Below are 15,975 nucleotides of genomic sequence, written 5' to 3'. Positions count from 1 at the left end.
TTTAAAAGTTCACTAATCTGACTGTATTAAGCAAAAATCTTTAAGTTCAACACCAGTTGTAATGTAGCAGTATCCTCCAAATTGACTCTGTAATATAGTACAAGGACCTTAAAGGTTGTATAACAACCCTTAGGTCATTTCTCACAATTCTGCTAAGAAGCCTTTAAAAATCTTAAATACACAAATAACTTTTTGTTCAAGCAAACAAAGATAATTTTGAGCAGGCAATCTTCTTCTTTCTTCTTTTAAAGATCCCATAGAAATCAGCAAAATCTGTACAAGTATTATTTTTCTGGGACCAAGAACAGGACGCTGCAGATCTCAGCATTTGGAAAACTTGTCCACTTGGAGGTTTGGAGCGGAAGACATTGCAGAAGCCAGGGACATAGTTTCTGACAACCTAGAGAAGGCAAAAAGAAGGGGGCAAAAAAGGACAAAACCCAAACAAGTTGTAGAAGAAGCAGAAGGAAAAGGCCAAGCCTGTTTTATCTGAGAAAAATCCAGGTGGCCCAATGCAGAGGGAATGCAGCAGAGCGATTCTACAGTGTCTGGAGGTAAGGAGATGAGCCAAGTAATAGCCTTGTAAAACACAACTAGAAATTCAGCCAGAGACAGTATTGACTTTTTTTTTTTTTTTTCTCCTCCCCCTATCCCCTCGGCACAAAAGAAGATATATGTGTTTAGATCAACTCATGCCTTTATTGAGTCTTGAGCAGAGAAGGGTCTGAATCAAGCACTTTTCATGCAGTCTGCAGGATTCCTGTGCACAATCTGTGCAGGTTACTGGGATAAATTAAGACCCAGTCACTGCCTTAGTCCATAAGACAATTCACCCCCATTGTATTAAGTGATTTTAAAAAAAAAAAAAAAGGATCCAACAGACTAGTAAAACAAATTTTTCTAAGCTCTAGGTTAACACTGTATGTGATGTTTGTATGACAGATCCTGATGGGAGGTGACAGACTTTCAGACCTTAGCTAGGAAGTAAGATCAGCTGGAAGTAAATGATTTCTGTCAATAGGTGAGCTTCGTGCAGTCAAAAGAGTGATGACCTGAAGGTATAGAAAGATTTTTATTTTCTTTTATTATATCTCTGTGTGTACACGTTCAGCTATTTTTTTTAATCCACAAAGTAGCAGAAATAAGAAGCAGTGTTTAAAATTATGAATCACAAATGCTTTCAGTTTGCTGGAGAAGATGGTAAAACTGATTATCTGGAATTTAGACAGTAGAAAAGACAGCTGCCCAAGATACAACGTTCTTCCTGACCTAGCCCTGTCCTCATCTTTCATCTCATACCCACAACATCAACCCCTGCCTCCGCTCTGTGCACAGTGCCAGTCTCCACCACCTATTAGTCAAACCTTCCAACAAGCACCTTCTGTGTCATGCCAGCCCCCAGCCACTGGATGAGTCCCCTGTAAAAATCCACAAGGTCAGTCGCTAAATTAACCTGCTTTACATCCGTGTCTAAAAGCAAGCCCTGCCGTGACCCTTGGCAACATCGGCAGAGCATCTGGTGTGCTAAGGCAGCTGCTGAGGACACTGGTTGATCTCTCGTGTCACCCCTTGAGGCTCCCCCATTTACTCAATGTTCACCAACACACAATTTTGTGCCTAAGCCCATATATCTGCATCACATTGCGGACAGACCAGGCTGAGTGCGTACTAGCTTTGGAGATGTTCCTCAACTATATGCTTCCCTTTGCTGCCAAAGGACAATTCCTGATTTACACACTGGCACAGAAGGAAAAAAGTGGTCACACTCTCCACTGGCACCCTTCCTATCATGCCATGCCTATTTTCCTCTGGTGTTGGTTCTTCCTCGTCCTTTAAGTTGTTGCAACTCTGCTTTTCTCATAAGACCTTCTCCATTAAACAAGTGCAGTTTCAGTTCAATGAGCAGAACACAGAATGAGACAGGTCTATACGTAATGTTCACACATGCAAACATTACGTTGCCCCCACAAATCCAGCATATAGTGAGTGACTCATCTGGAAGGCTAGAGCTCAGCTGATGACACATAAAGACTAAACTGTATTAAGGTTAATGAACTTCAGGATGATGATTTATACTAAAGAGAATGTAACACTTTATGGCAGCTCAGACAATGTTCACTCTTTTTTATTACTTTCCTGAGGACAACCTGCATTTAAAAAAAAAAAAAAAATTAGTCTGACACAAAGACCTGTTGACAAGCACAGAAAACAGAGCATAAATACTACCTACTACCTGTAGTTACATCCAGGACACCTTCACAGAGAGTTTGAATATTCCCTGCTCTTTATTCACCGTAATAAATGAAAAGTGCTCTCTTAAGCCAAAAGTGCAACTGAACTTGTGAGAACGCACCCTTTGTCTACCTGCTGCCGAAGTCACAATGTCAGCTTCTTCCACACATTCATTTATGCTGAACTCTTCAGAAAAGCCTTCAGAAAAAAAAAAAAAAGCGAGTGTTTAAAATTCTCTCTATAGATGCAATACGTTCCAAGAGCTTATTAATTACCGAAGGAAAGAGGCAAGAGCCATTGACTATTCACGTTTCTGATAAAAACATTTGGGTTTGTTGTTGGTGGTGAAAGAAAGGCATCAGAGCACTTTTCAGCATGGCTCACATTATTGCTCCCTATTTGTTTGCTTTTTTACCTGCTACCTGCTGAAACCCAGCACACATTCCAGATAGAGCTAGGCAAGCCCTGCCTGCCTGTGAGATAAACACCCTTCCTTAAAGACTATATTTTGACTGTGCCTTTTCATGCCCTTTTTGTATGTGTTTAAGAGGAACATTACAAAAAATATGTTTTCTGTGGGGAATGCTTCTGCAAATACTGGATTGAAGACTGCTCAAAAACAACCCTAAACCCACCCCACACAAACTGAAACACATGCTGTCAGACTCTCTTGTCACATGAACCACAGTCGCAGCCCTCAAACAGTTCTGATCTACTGTCACACTCTTGACATTAAAACAGTCTTGTTTTTCTTGGTTAGTGTTTGAGAACTGCAGAACTAATTCCTCTTGGTTGCAGTGCCAATGACTGTACTGGAACTAGTCCATGGAATGAAGTGAATCCCATCTATTTTTTTTTGGCATCAAAATCATAACATTGATCTTTCAAAATATCAGCCTGGGTTTCCAGAAGATGAATAGCTATCTTCAGGCATTATTGGTCCAGCAGAGTCTCTCTGACCTTTGGACTTGCTTCCCCCACAATGGGGACACCCATGGGCAAACACTAAGGGCAACAGCCAATGACTCAGGATATCCTCTAGCAGTGATCTTGCACTCTGTAAACAAATGACATTATTAACATGCCCAGTAGAGGCTTGGTTTTGGCTCGTTCCCTTTCTTATTTGAATTAATTTCCAAATAAGACCATTTATGACCTTTATCTGAAGCTGTATTATGCAAGCCAATGCTTGTGCAGGCCGGTGCTTGTATTCCAGGATAGAACACACCAGGAGCTAAAAGGAAGAAAGTAGATTTCTGCTCCAAAACAAAGTGAAACCAGGAAATGCCTTTAAGCAAATAAATTTCAAGTCAACAGCAGTAAGAGAAGGGGGGAGTTTCCATAGCAGCGGAAAAAGTCCTACACATAGCCAGCAAAACTCTAGATCTGGCTTACCCAGAGCAGGTTTCTGACATTGCTTTTCTGGCAACACTGTGATGCAAATGAAACAGCAGTTGTAACACAGGCTAGAAAGATCCTGAAGAGCTTACTCCAAACAGCAAGTGATTGTCACAAAAGTGACTGTCAGCTTAGTCAAGACTTAAATCTTTTGTGGCTTGTTTGCATTGCCATGAATTCTTTCCACTACAGAACAGCACACCACAAAACGAAAGACATTCTGCACTGGACATCCAGTACCCCGGTTATCCCAAACTTTTATAAAACATTTAATTTCATAATAGAAGCAAAGAAACTGCAATATTAGATAAGGATAACAATCCGTGCAAGCTAGTCTCCTGTGGCCAGAACCAGAGTTCAAAGCACAATTCTGCTACCTGTAATTATCGGCTATTTGTCCCTCTCAACCCCAAAACACCCAGTGACTATAGGCTCCATGTGGTGCATTTCTAATGACCTTGCCATTGCTCTTCCTGATGCACTATGGACTACGGCTATAAATTTGGTTATCTCTCTCTAAAATTTGATTTGTTCTCAGTTGAACAGAAGCACAGAATTTCCCAGCTGAGTTACACATTACAGGAAAAAGTGTTCCCTTTTGGGTTTTTCAGCCTGCCATATTTCAGTTCACTTGACTCTCCACTTCTTGTTTTGTGCTGCCTTCACATCCCTTTTTACTTACTCCATTGTAAGGAAAAAACATTTCATCCTTTTCCATCTGCCATTAATTATTCTCCTTACTCTACCCAGAAACTACTGTTACTCCAGAATCTGTACAGAACTGGAGTGTCCTCTGTTACCTATAGCAATGCAATCTGTGGGTCTGTGAAACTCTAATTTATGTATTCCTGTGTAATTTATTTCTTCCCTCCTGAGCAGAGTCTTGGCTAATAGTAGTCAGCATTACACGGTTCCTTTTTTTTTTTACCCCAATACTTAGATACGCAATGAGATTCTAATTGAAAAGGCATGATTTTCACAGGAAAAATCCTCTTCACTTTCCAAAAGGCCTGAGCAGTAGGCATTGCTCAGACGCCTTGTCGACTAGCCCTTTTTAAACAGAAATACTGCAATATTTCAAAAAAGCATTTATAGATGTCTGAGCTTCCAAATGTTGTCAAGTACATCTATAGGTGTTTTACTGGAAAAGACACAGGATTTGGCAGGATCAAACCCTGAATGGACACAGATGAAGCAGAAGCCCACAGAAGGAATCACAGAATTATAAAACTTCAACTGAAAAATATTTTTTCTATGAGGACTGTTTTGTTCTTAAATATGAGAAAATGTCAACATAGAAAATAGATACATAGTAATGAATGATAAAAGTTAATTTTTCCTTACTTGATGCTGACATTATCTGGTTATTCACTGACAGGGAGTTTTGCTCCACAGGAGAACAAAGGAACACCTAAAAAAACCTATCAGCTGTAACCTAAAGCAGTGAAAGAAAATACTGACTTTACAGCCTGTGTGAGATATTTTTTGCTGATACGTATCGCTGGAAAATCAGTCTAACAGGGTACAGTCGAACTGGACTCAAAACAGCGATAGCAACTTGTACACAATGAATTGAATAGTAAGTGGACTAAAACAAATACTTTGAGGTGGGACATAAACCATGGGAGGTCTAGTTGACAGTCAAGCAGGTCTGTCCCCATGGTCAATGACAGGAGGAGTGCAGCTCTGTAAGCCTTTTCTTGTGATATTTGGTCTATACTATGCCCTGGCTTTTAATCAGGGCACCTGAAGGCCTTGTAGGTCTGGTGTGATGGTGCTCAGAGTTTCCTGAAAGCAGGCCAAAGGTGTTCACGTGTGCACCTTGAATCAGTTTTTGTAATGCTATTTTAACCAAGAGAAACTCAAGAGTGAAGTACGTGCTTGTGAGAGGGAAAGGGGGGGGAGGGAGGAAAACAGAGGGAGAAAAAAATAACCATTTTAACTAGAAGCTCTGTCTGTACCTTTCCACTTAGTGATTTAAATACACAGATGACTATAGCTGAGGGATATTAAATGTGAATCCAGCATAGTACATTTTTAGGAGATATAAAAATCCACTGTACTGTAAAATTTATAGCTTCCTCTCCCTCTCCAAAAAAAAGGAAAAGAAAAAAATCTACTCTTAGAACATATAAATTTTGCTGAGGCTCTAAAAGGTGTCATAAAACCTCCCTGCCACAGATAGTTGGCATTACAGTAGGTATTTCTATAACGCAGGTTTGTAATAATTTGGGGTTTGTACATTGGGTGGTAATACTGCAGTGCTTTAGGCAATATGCCTATAATGTCCAACACAACAGAATGCCTGTTGGGTCTCATTTCATGTATATAAATTATATATAATCTGAACAAACACGAATGGTGGAACCTATATATAAACAGTCTTAATATTTCAGCACTTACATTTCTTTATGAACCTGGGTGGTTACAAAGGTGGTTGCAAATGATTATTTCTTTACCAAGTTCACATGGAGTAGTTTGCTCAGTTTAATAATAGTCTATCTTGTTCAGGCTGAACAAACTGGTCCCTGTGGGGAAAAAAAAGGGGGGTGTGTGTGTAATAAATCAATAGCCCAGATGTAATCTTAGGTGTCTAGAATGCAGAGAGGGATTTTGGAGCATAATGGCACTGGTTGTCTATTGTCATTCAGACATGAGCTGCATCAGAAAAGGGCTTGTGGGAACCTGATAAGAGTTGGTCAAAAGTGGGCCATAAATCAAATGCAGGCAGTATCCTGCTGATTTCACACACACGCTCACTGGGAGGAAAAAAAAAAAGAAAAAAAAAAAGAAAAAAAAGGAAAGGTGATGGATCTGCAATTTACTGCTTATCACATCTGCTAGAAGTTTCATAACACAAAAGCCTGACCTTCAATGAATAAACACTCTAGTTGACTACCTGTTTCTGCCTAGAAAATATGGCACTCGAGTCTCCTAGAGCTCGGAAATGCAGCTATGAAAATGATGCAACATCTTCAGGTTTAACAAGCTTCTTTTTCTTGCTAGCAGTTGAGTAGCTGTCACTTTAGTTACCAGTAGCCACTTTAACTTCAGATGCACAGTGTTTATTGAAAGGAACTAGATACTTATTCAAAGACACTAATAGCCTATAGGGGAAAAATAGTTCATAGCACAAAGCTTATGGAGAAAGCAATGTGCAGGGATCTTTTACTTACATTTACATTTTGCTTCTGCCTAAGAAGAAAATAAAAACTAGCAGTAATGATACCTTGATTAGAGAGAGGTGTCTGTGTCCCAATACACGTACCTTCACTTGGACTCTGGCCACATCAACATCCACAGGTGACTGGTACTACTCATTTACTTCTGCCCTGCGTAAGGGTCATTTGTCAATTTTAACCTTGATTCCAACTCATACTTCAAAGCTCTGGCAATAGCTAATTCTTGAAACATTGCCTATTTATTATTTCAAGACCAAACACTTTAAACCATTTTCCAATTTTCACATAGATGGCTGGATCAACGCAATTTTTATCTGATTTTTAATCACAGAAGAGCACTTGTAGGTGGCTATATGCATATAATCCAACTTGTTTTCAGTTATACCTTCCTAAGGACTTACTGCAGATAATACCTATAGGTCAGTTTAAGCTCTTTCTTTTTGAATGAACTGTGAGGGACTGAAATACTTTATTACAGGAAAGATCCTAATAATGTGATTTGGCAAGCTATCCCTTAGCAGCTCCACAATCCTCACAAATGTTTGCCCATAGAAGACAAATCCATTCTCCATCCCAGTATTGTACAAAGGGAAGAAGAGTATTAGATTAAAACAAAGTCCCCAAATTAACAGAAGTCTTGCCTTCACTGATCCGTCAGATTCCCGCTCTCTTAGAAAGGTTGTCTTGGTTTGAGACATTTTCTGCAGTGCAGGGTCAATCACTGCTTGAAAATAATGAACTGAACACTAAGAAGATGGTGCAAAATGTAACAGCTGGAAATGTTTATTGCCTGGATTTTGGTATGGCCATATTATTGTTTTCTGAACAAAATCTGCCCTTGCACATTCAGGGTTCCACCAGTCAGTGCACAGGTAAACACAATGGGGCATCTGGTAGACCACTAGTGTGGGAACACTTCGCAAGCTAAACTATCCATACTATATACAGTACAGGGCATGCACAAGACAGTCCCAGCACAGCAATTCTTCCTCCAGCAGAAGGGACTTTACTGTCCCTAGACACTCCACAGAAACAAGCTTTACTTTTCCATGCTCAGCAGCAGTGACTTTGGTATATTATCATGCCTAACAGCAGCTGTTAGCAAGAAGACAAGAAGGGTACCAGCCTATTTAGAAACCATTCCTTGCAACCTGGAAGCAGAATTAATGAAAACATCTTGGATTTTGATCCTAGTGCAACTTCTCTGCATGCTTGCTGGTCTACTTGCTACTGCTGTGCAGGCTTTGCTGTCAGAGAGGACAATGGTTATCAATCACGTAAGAGCACTTTAACAAGGCAAGCAAGCTACAAACACCTCGTAGAATTTATGTCACTAGGGAAGAGTCATTAATTTGGATTTCCAGCTTCCTGCTCAGGCAAAATTAAAAAACAAAATATTGAATATAGAGTCATTTGATTTAACACACACAAATAGGTAATTGAGTATGTATCTGCTGACCTTCCCTAAGAGGAAGGGCATAAATATTCCAGCTTGGTTTTACAAACCAAACAAACTCTTATAATAAGAAAAAGGCAATTTAATTATTTTGTGTGTGTGTGTGTGTGTGTATATATATTTGTTCACCTTGGTTTGCTAGGAGAGAGATTGATTCCTTTGTTAAAATTATGTTTGGAAGGGGGAAAGGACTTTAATTTGTATAAAGTGAATTCCAGGAATTAACATTCTCCCTCTTTGAAGGAGAAAAACTGTGTCATTAGATTTCATTTGTACTAAAAGAAAAAGGTTGTAGGGATTTTCAGTTTGGTTTTTTTTTCAGCGGGGAGAAGGGAGAATGTTAATCAAGGCTGCTAGCGGTGGTGGTAAGTCAGATTTTGCTTTACCGTGTCGGTATGCGCCCTTGTTTTTCTTTGTGTTCTCCATGTACGGGGATGCAGGTGAATAGGTCTACAACTTTATTCTGATAGCCTAGTGGTAGCAAGAGCGAGGCTTTGCTAGTAACCCTCTGACACTCCTAACTGCACATTATAATTAGCAAATTGAGTACCATGCACAGATTGTAAATCCTTACCCTTCCCAAATACAAAATATTTACTTCCAAATCTCTGAAATCTTACATTGTTCCAAATGCAGACCTTCCCTAGCAGCTTCCTCTCCTGTCTTCCAACATCCCCAGTCCTTTCCCTGCTCTTTGAGGTGTAGTATCTGAGCTGAATACTCTAAGGACAACTCCACAGGCCTGTGGAGTTTCTAAAACAGCTTCAGCAAGGTCTGGTCCAACTTTCTTCTTCTTCAACAAACCCTGCCTTTGTTACCCAGGAAAAAGCAGGCCCTTCCATATAGAACTACTGAAGGGCTTAACCTGTTTTCAGGCCCTAGCAGTCCAAGGGACTGGGTGAAAAAATCCTTTCTCAAAACAACCAAGATATGCTAATCTTGCAATTTCTTGGCAACTTCATCTGGGGTCTCTTTTTTGCTAGAACAAGATCTCGACTGCATTTTACTATTCAGCAGCTTGCACTGAATTAAAAGAAAATAAAAATCTACAAACCATATGGAGGAAACATGGATTAATCGGTGTAGGAAGCTCACGTTATGTGGACGTGCTTATTAGAAAAAGGCTGAATTAGAAACACTGCTTAGCTGAAACAGCTGACTCATGTTGCTACAGATTGAATTGAGTCAAAAGTACTTTGGGGCTAATGGAAATATGTTGTTCCACCAATCTAAAGCCAAGAAATATTTATGTATTATCACAAGCTTGTGTCCTGCATAAAACCTCAGTTGGAACTTAATTACTCCGAATCTCCCCAAGGCTTTGGCAATCCAGCCTTATAGAAATGCAACAGATGTCCCTGTAAAGAGCTGTCCGGTCTCATACTATGCCCTTACATCCAAGAGCCCACTTTGAGGCAAAATAAGGAGAAAGAGTGATCAAGAGATGGAATCACTGTGAGACGCAGAGCAGCTCACAAAAGGAAGCTTAAAGAGAGCTCTTCCCAGGAGGAAGGAGAGAATAATTAGAGTTTAGTGAGAGTCATTCTCTTCTCTTTCAACGCAACTCATAAGGGATATGCGTTGATTATCAAATAGAAGAGGATAATGCATTGCTGAGAGACTGAGCTGTGCAAATATTCATTTGAAAATGTTTACTCTACAAATTTAGCTCATTTCCTGCATATCTATGCACAGATGGTAATTTCCTCAGATTCAAAACTCGTTGAGAAGGGGAGAATGCTCACAGAAATGCTAGTAAATTCAAAGTGATATCTACCTAGAAGTAGCCCAAACATTTTATTTTCTGAATTTCCTTCCCTTGTTTTTCTCCAGCTTTCATTCTGTGACATGTTAATTGCCTTCGCCCACTTCAAGACTTAAAATGGACATGCAATAACGCAAGCAATTGCAAAATATTTGCTAGCAAAAGATTTCAAAGCAAATTTTACACTTCAAGGAATTATGGGAAGTGAAGCATTTGTCTTAATCCTAAAAATCAAAATCTCCTTCTAGTTGCACATTATTTCAATTATTTACAAATTCCAACTAAACATCCAGCAGTTTCAGTTACACTTAGTGTTTTTCCTCTTAAGATCCAAGTCAGTGGCGAGATGTGCATGGGAAATGTAAACTGTTGGATATTTTCCTGGCAAAGTCAGGCACATACTGTAAACAGATTACTCTTGCCCAATTACTAATTTAAGATTAATTTGTTTACATTTTAATTCTTCCGTAATTTGTTCTTCCTGTAGAACAAATAAGATCAGATCATGTAGTTAACAGCTATAGCCTGAAATGCATACAAAAATGATGGAGAGCTCACACTTGCTCCAGCAGCCCCAAGAGCTATCCTCCCTTCTCCACCCAAATTACATGGATTAATAAAAATAAAACTTATTCTAACATATAGCATAAACAGTAGAGCTATTTTATGTCTGGACAACTGCTTCCTGAGTGTGCAGGTGCACAACATACTTCCAAGTGCTTCTGCATGACAATAGGACTTTTGCAGAGGGTACTGAAGGTTATAGCTACACAGAAGGAATGTGACTCCAGAGGATGAGAATTTAGAGCTAACATCAGAGGAGTTGTCAACAATATTGACAGTAAAGCTTAGTTCTGGTGTATTTTAACTTTGAACATTCCAATTTCTTCCATGTCCATTAATAAAAAGTCAAGTGTGCTGCAGAGAGCAGAGTAAGAAAGAGTATCAGTGTGGTAGACGTGGAATAGTGACAGTCAGAAAAGAGCCATTTTCCTACCACAATGAACTACAGTTTCCACTCTGCCCTCCTTAAGTATCCTGTGCTTATTTCATGTCCTCCAGTGAAAGCACGTGGAAGTGAAAAATATTATTGCTGAGTTAGGACAAACAGCTTTAGCAGCAGGACGGCGTGCTTTGGAGGTCTGCACCATAATGCTTTGAAAGTCCTCTTGAAGACTTCAAGGAACAAAATCTGTGCAGAAAGACTTTACTTGAGCAGCAGCCCTCATTTCTGCCATGTAAAACATTTCACAGCTTGTCTCATTATAGCATTTGTAAAAACACTGTCTGAGAGCAGTGGTGCATAAATGAATTATTTAAGTTTCGCAGCAAATCACCCTGATCTTGTGTGCTGCTTCTTAATGCACTCTAAGTGAGCCCTAGGAGGCAAATCATAGCAGACAAGGGGTGTAATGTAAACCAAGTTTTATTAGCCACGAAACACCACACTACAACATTTATTAAGACAGTGCATTTAAATAAGTTTGATTTGGTAAACAATAGCCAACGTTGTGTCTATCTTCCCTCATTCCAAAGGCTTTTTTCTTTAAAAAAATAACTTCAAACCCAAAAATAGCTCTCTATTTTCTTGACGGTTCTGCTAATATAACGGGTCATCTCTATTTTGCAAATAGAATTTTTCAGCAAATTACCATGTGTTGCAAACATTCTGCAGCTCTCTAGCCTTAATACTTCGCAGAAAAGTAAAAGTGCATTAGTATGTTATCATCCATTCCTTATCAGCACGAGCTCCGCTGTCCCTGCTGCCCTTAGCAGCCTGGGAAACACACGTCGCCCACAGCTCCCTGCCTTGCCCTCAATAAACAGGCCCCAAACATCCTCCTAATATTTTCCTATTTTAGGCAGCCGCCTCTTGTGCCGCTAACACAGAACAGACCTTCAAAATCAAAACTATTTCTGCTAAAGCTCCATTTTCAATACGCTATGAAATTTAAAAGGCAGCTTAGCCAAGCCTTCTTCCATACCTCTGCTCTTTTCTTACCTCATTAATTGAATCTCAAGAAAAATCTAAGCACTACCTCATATGCTGTACGCTTACGACAAATCATCTCCTTGGCCAAAGATAAAAGATAAGTCCAAGTCCAGACAGACAATAACTATAAAAAAATATATATACCAAAGTACTTAATGGGCAGACGCTCAATGATAAATATTTAATGCTCCTATAGCCAATTTCAGTGTTTGGTAAATGCAGCTGGTTTTCCTTTGTGTGAATTTCTCCCTTGCTCTCTCCACCTTTGTTTTGTTATAATAAGAAAAGTATAATAAATTGGTAACTTCTCCATGTGCCTTGAATGCTGAACAAAGAGGTGCTTCAAACTATCTCCCTGAAGCCATATAAACTTGTAGCAATGACGTCCAAGTCTCCCATCCCTCCCCATCATTCGAGGGAGGAAAATTAGTGCATCAGGACACCTCCATTTTGTGGGATATGATGGTGGTACAAATAAACAACACACAAGCCACCCTAACACATAAAGATTTGTCTCTGCTGTTCTGAAGAGTTATAGAAGCTTCCTACTACTCTTCCCTCTCCAGATAACTGAATCCCACTTCCCTTTCTTACAAAACACTTATTTTCTTTTATTTCCTTCTCCAACACTAAGAAAGCAGCCAGCTGAAGATCTGGTACCCGAGGAATGAAGGCAAAACTAGCAATTTTAGCCATGAGGCCCAAATAAGTCACTTTCACTGAATCTTCTGGATCTTCCAGATGGAGGGAAACAGAGCCTCCTCCACATGTGCAGAAACGTGTTTGTGCAAGCAAAAGGCTTTTCTATCTCATTGGTTTAGTTGAGCATCTATCACCAAGTAAGCTCTGAGCTCCAGAGGTGACTAATATTTGACAGCACAGCTCTTTCTGCTCTCACCAGGGTTTAGCAGCAAAAACAATCATGCTGGTGCTTTCAAGAAAAGTGGCAGAGTTTAGCCTGAAGTTCTGAAACATTATTTCTTTTTTGCTTTTTCCTTCCTCCTTCCTTCTCTTAGTGGAAGAATCCATTACATTACCTTCCTTTTTTTTTGTGAAGGACTTTCTGTGAGCAGCTGCACAAACAGGATAACCATACTGAGACTTTAAAACTGAAGAAAGCAATAATTTGTTTCTAACTGGAAACTTCCTACCATTTTTCTTCTTATATATTTACATTTTCCAAAGCAAGAGGGGGAAAAAATCCTTATACTATTCCATTGACTTTATTCATCTTGTCTTTTTTTTTTTTTCCTTTAAATGTCCCAGTTGTGAAAAAAGTAATTTTTTTTTTTTCAGAAAATATTAGCTATTTCTGTGTGATGTTCTGATTGATTTTACCTGAAATGGGGGCTGCTAGACAAAGACTTAATAAAATTATGCAGCAGACAGCAAAAGTAGCAGAGAAGCAGGCATTCAGGCCTTCTCTGCAGCAGAATACAACAGATGTTTCAGAGAAATGAGCAAGTTTCACTTACAGTCCAGATGTGTAATATATACAGAGAGAGCAGTGGGAACCCAAAGGAAAAATGATGCTACTTATAGCCATCCATGAAGAGATTATTTTCCTATTGAAAGGAGCAATCAAACAGTTGTCCAACTACTTAAAACAAGAGATGCTCAACTTTCAGCCATATGCATTTGAAGAGGTACTGCTGAAACTGGCCTGTGAATCCAACAGCTTTACAGGACATATCAGTGAGAGCAGAATTTGCTTTCCACTATAAAACAATCTACTGCTTTCCATCTCTCACCACCACCAGAAAAAATAAACCAAACCAACCACACAACTGCTGATGCACGGGCATAATGTATAACTACAGAAAACGCCATTTTTCACATCTGAGTTTTCTATTCTTACTCCCCATATTAAGAACCATTCCTATCAAAGGCAAAGGGTACAATATTTAATGTTCAAACATAAAATATTTCAAAGTTCAGAAGAAAAAGAGAGTATAAACAAGGAGATGATGAAACAGTCATCATAAAATATGGTAATAATCCCTTCAATGGCATATTTTGCTGTTGTAATTAACTAGTAATACATTCCTCCCATGTTCCACAGAGAGTTTTACTGCCTTAATATATAACTGGATCTCTTTAGCAGAATCAGCATAACTCAATCATTTTTTCCCTTTTCCATCTAGGATGCCCAAGATTCATACCTACGTAGAGGTATTTTTAGTTCCTATCTTGCAAATCCTTCATGCTTTGATCATTTATCAAAAGAATATCCAAATTACACCACCATGTTCAGGACTTAACTGCCATGCCATTTACTGTGCATGTTTCCTGATACACAGCCTTGATTGTGTATTGATTCAATAGGTACATTTAAGTTTGATAGTTAAGTCTGTGTTATATCTTCTAAGCAACTATTAGACTGCGCCAAAGCTATGTTTTATAAGTAATTGTACAAACCTCTCCCTCTCTCCAATGTTGCTGTTTGTAGAAAATCTGATAACTGGTATTGATTGATGTTTTTTCTAAGTGAGCATGAGTAATCATGTCAGATTGAGTTACATTTTCATGTTCTTAAAAATATTCTATTATCTTGATTATTGATCGAGGAATGTGTTTGGTTTATAAATTTCAGTTTCAGGAAGGCCTGCCATCAGCAACTTCACAACCCCTAGTCAAGGACATCTTGCATATTCATATTTAGGAATTTCCCTGAAAGAAAATACACACTACTTAACCCTTTAGGCAAATTTCACTTCTTTAAGTGCAAATCAGCTCCCAGAGAAATAATTCTCAGGAAGAAAGAAAAGGCAGTTACGGAAAGCTAAATTGCTCCAAGTTGTGCTCTCAGAGATTTTAGCAGCCTTGATGTTCCAGCGCTTAGCTGGAAGATTTCTCAGAAGGCCAGTAAGCGTTCACAGGAGTGGGTTTACAAAAATCAACTCTTTAAGAAGTTTTCATCTAAGCTCTTAAAACTTAGACAAGCAAAATTAAATTAACCAGTCACAAGTGAAAATTACAAGGGCACATCCTGCAAACTAGTTTAATTTTACCACAGACTTTGCTGAGTAACTGTTGGCAAGATCTGGACTTTACCTTAAAACCGGCTACATTTTTTGAATATCCAAGCCCCAAAATATTATACGTACCAATAGGGATGTTGGCCTTACAGAATAAGACTTGCTAGTGAGGAACTTCATCTCTTCAAGTTATCCTAAATGACATCAGTTTGACACTGTACATATACAGTGATCTTTTTCATGCAGTCTTACACATTTGCCAAAGTCAGAATTTCAGCTGCTTTCTGGTTCTGCAAATACAGGAGATATGCTCAGCACCTATAAAGCTGATCAACTGACATCATCCATTTTATAACACTGCTTTCAGACTATGACAGTCACTAGGAAGGACTTTCTCCAAACTGGGATTTTTGTTTTAAATTCAGCCTTTGGGGGAGCCAAGGTTTTTATTTTGGGGTTTGTTGGGCTTGTTTGTAATCAGAAAAATATTAAGGTGGAAGATGGGACGTATCATGTGAACATGTTGGATCACCACACCAAGTAAAAATCCATGAGAACTGGGGCTACAGGCACCTCAAAATAAATGCACAGCTCTCCATATTACTTTGCTTTTCTCATGCTTAAAAAAATTCTTCCAACCACTGAACTGTTTCATGCTTTGAAATAAAAGCTTGAAATTTGTCAGCAGCTGCTCTGGCATTAGATAAATGCCTTTTGGTACTTCATAAAAAGTTACCTAAAGTTGGTCAACTTATAAGCCTTTAGGGAAAAATAATAAAATCAGTTCACACCTAATCAGAAAATATTTCTTTGACTTTAGCAGCTAAATTCTCTCCTGCCTGAATCTCCAGTGGGTCGGCTTCTGTCTGAAGCTGCAGAGAAAAAGCACGGCTTTCCTTAAAATTTCTTCTTTAGGTGCCAGGCAGATCCCTGAGAGAAGGAAAACATCTCCTGTGATCTCAAGAGTCTCC

This window comes from Cuculus canorus, chromosome 3 (genome assembly GCF_017976375.1).
Source record: "Cuculus canorus isolate bCucCan1 chromosome 3, bCucCan1.pri, whole genome shotgun sequence".
In the NCBI taxonomy this organism is placed as follows: domain Eukaryota; kingdom Metazoa; phylum Chordata; class Aves; order Cuculiformes; family Cuculidae; genus Cuculus; species Cuculus canorus.
The sequence above is the reverse complement of the archived record's forward strand: the minus strand, read 5'-3'. Positions refer to the sequence as shown.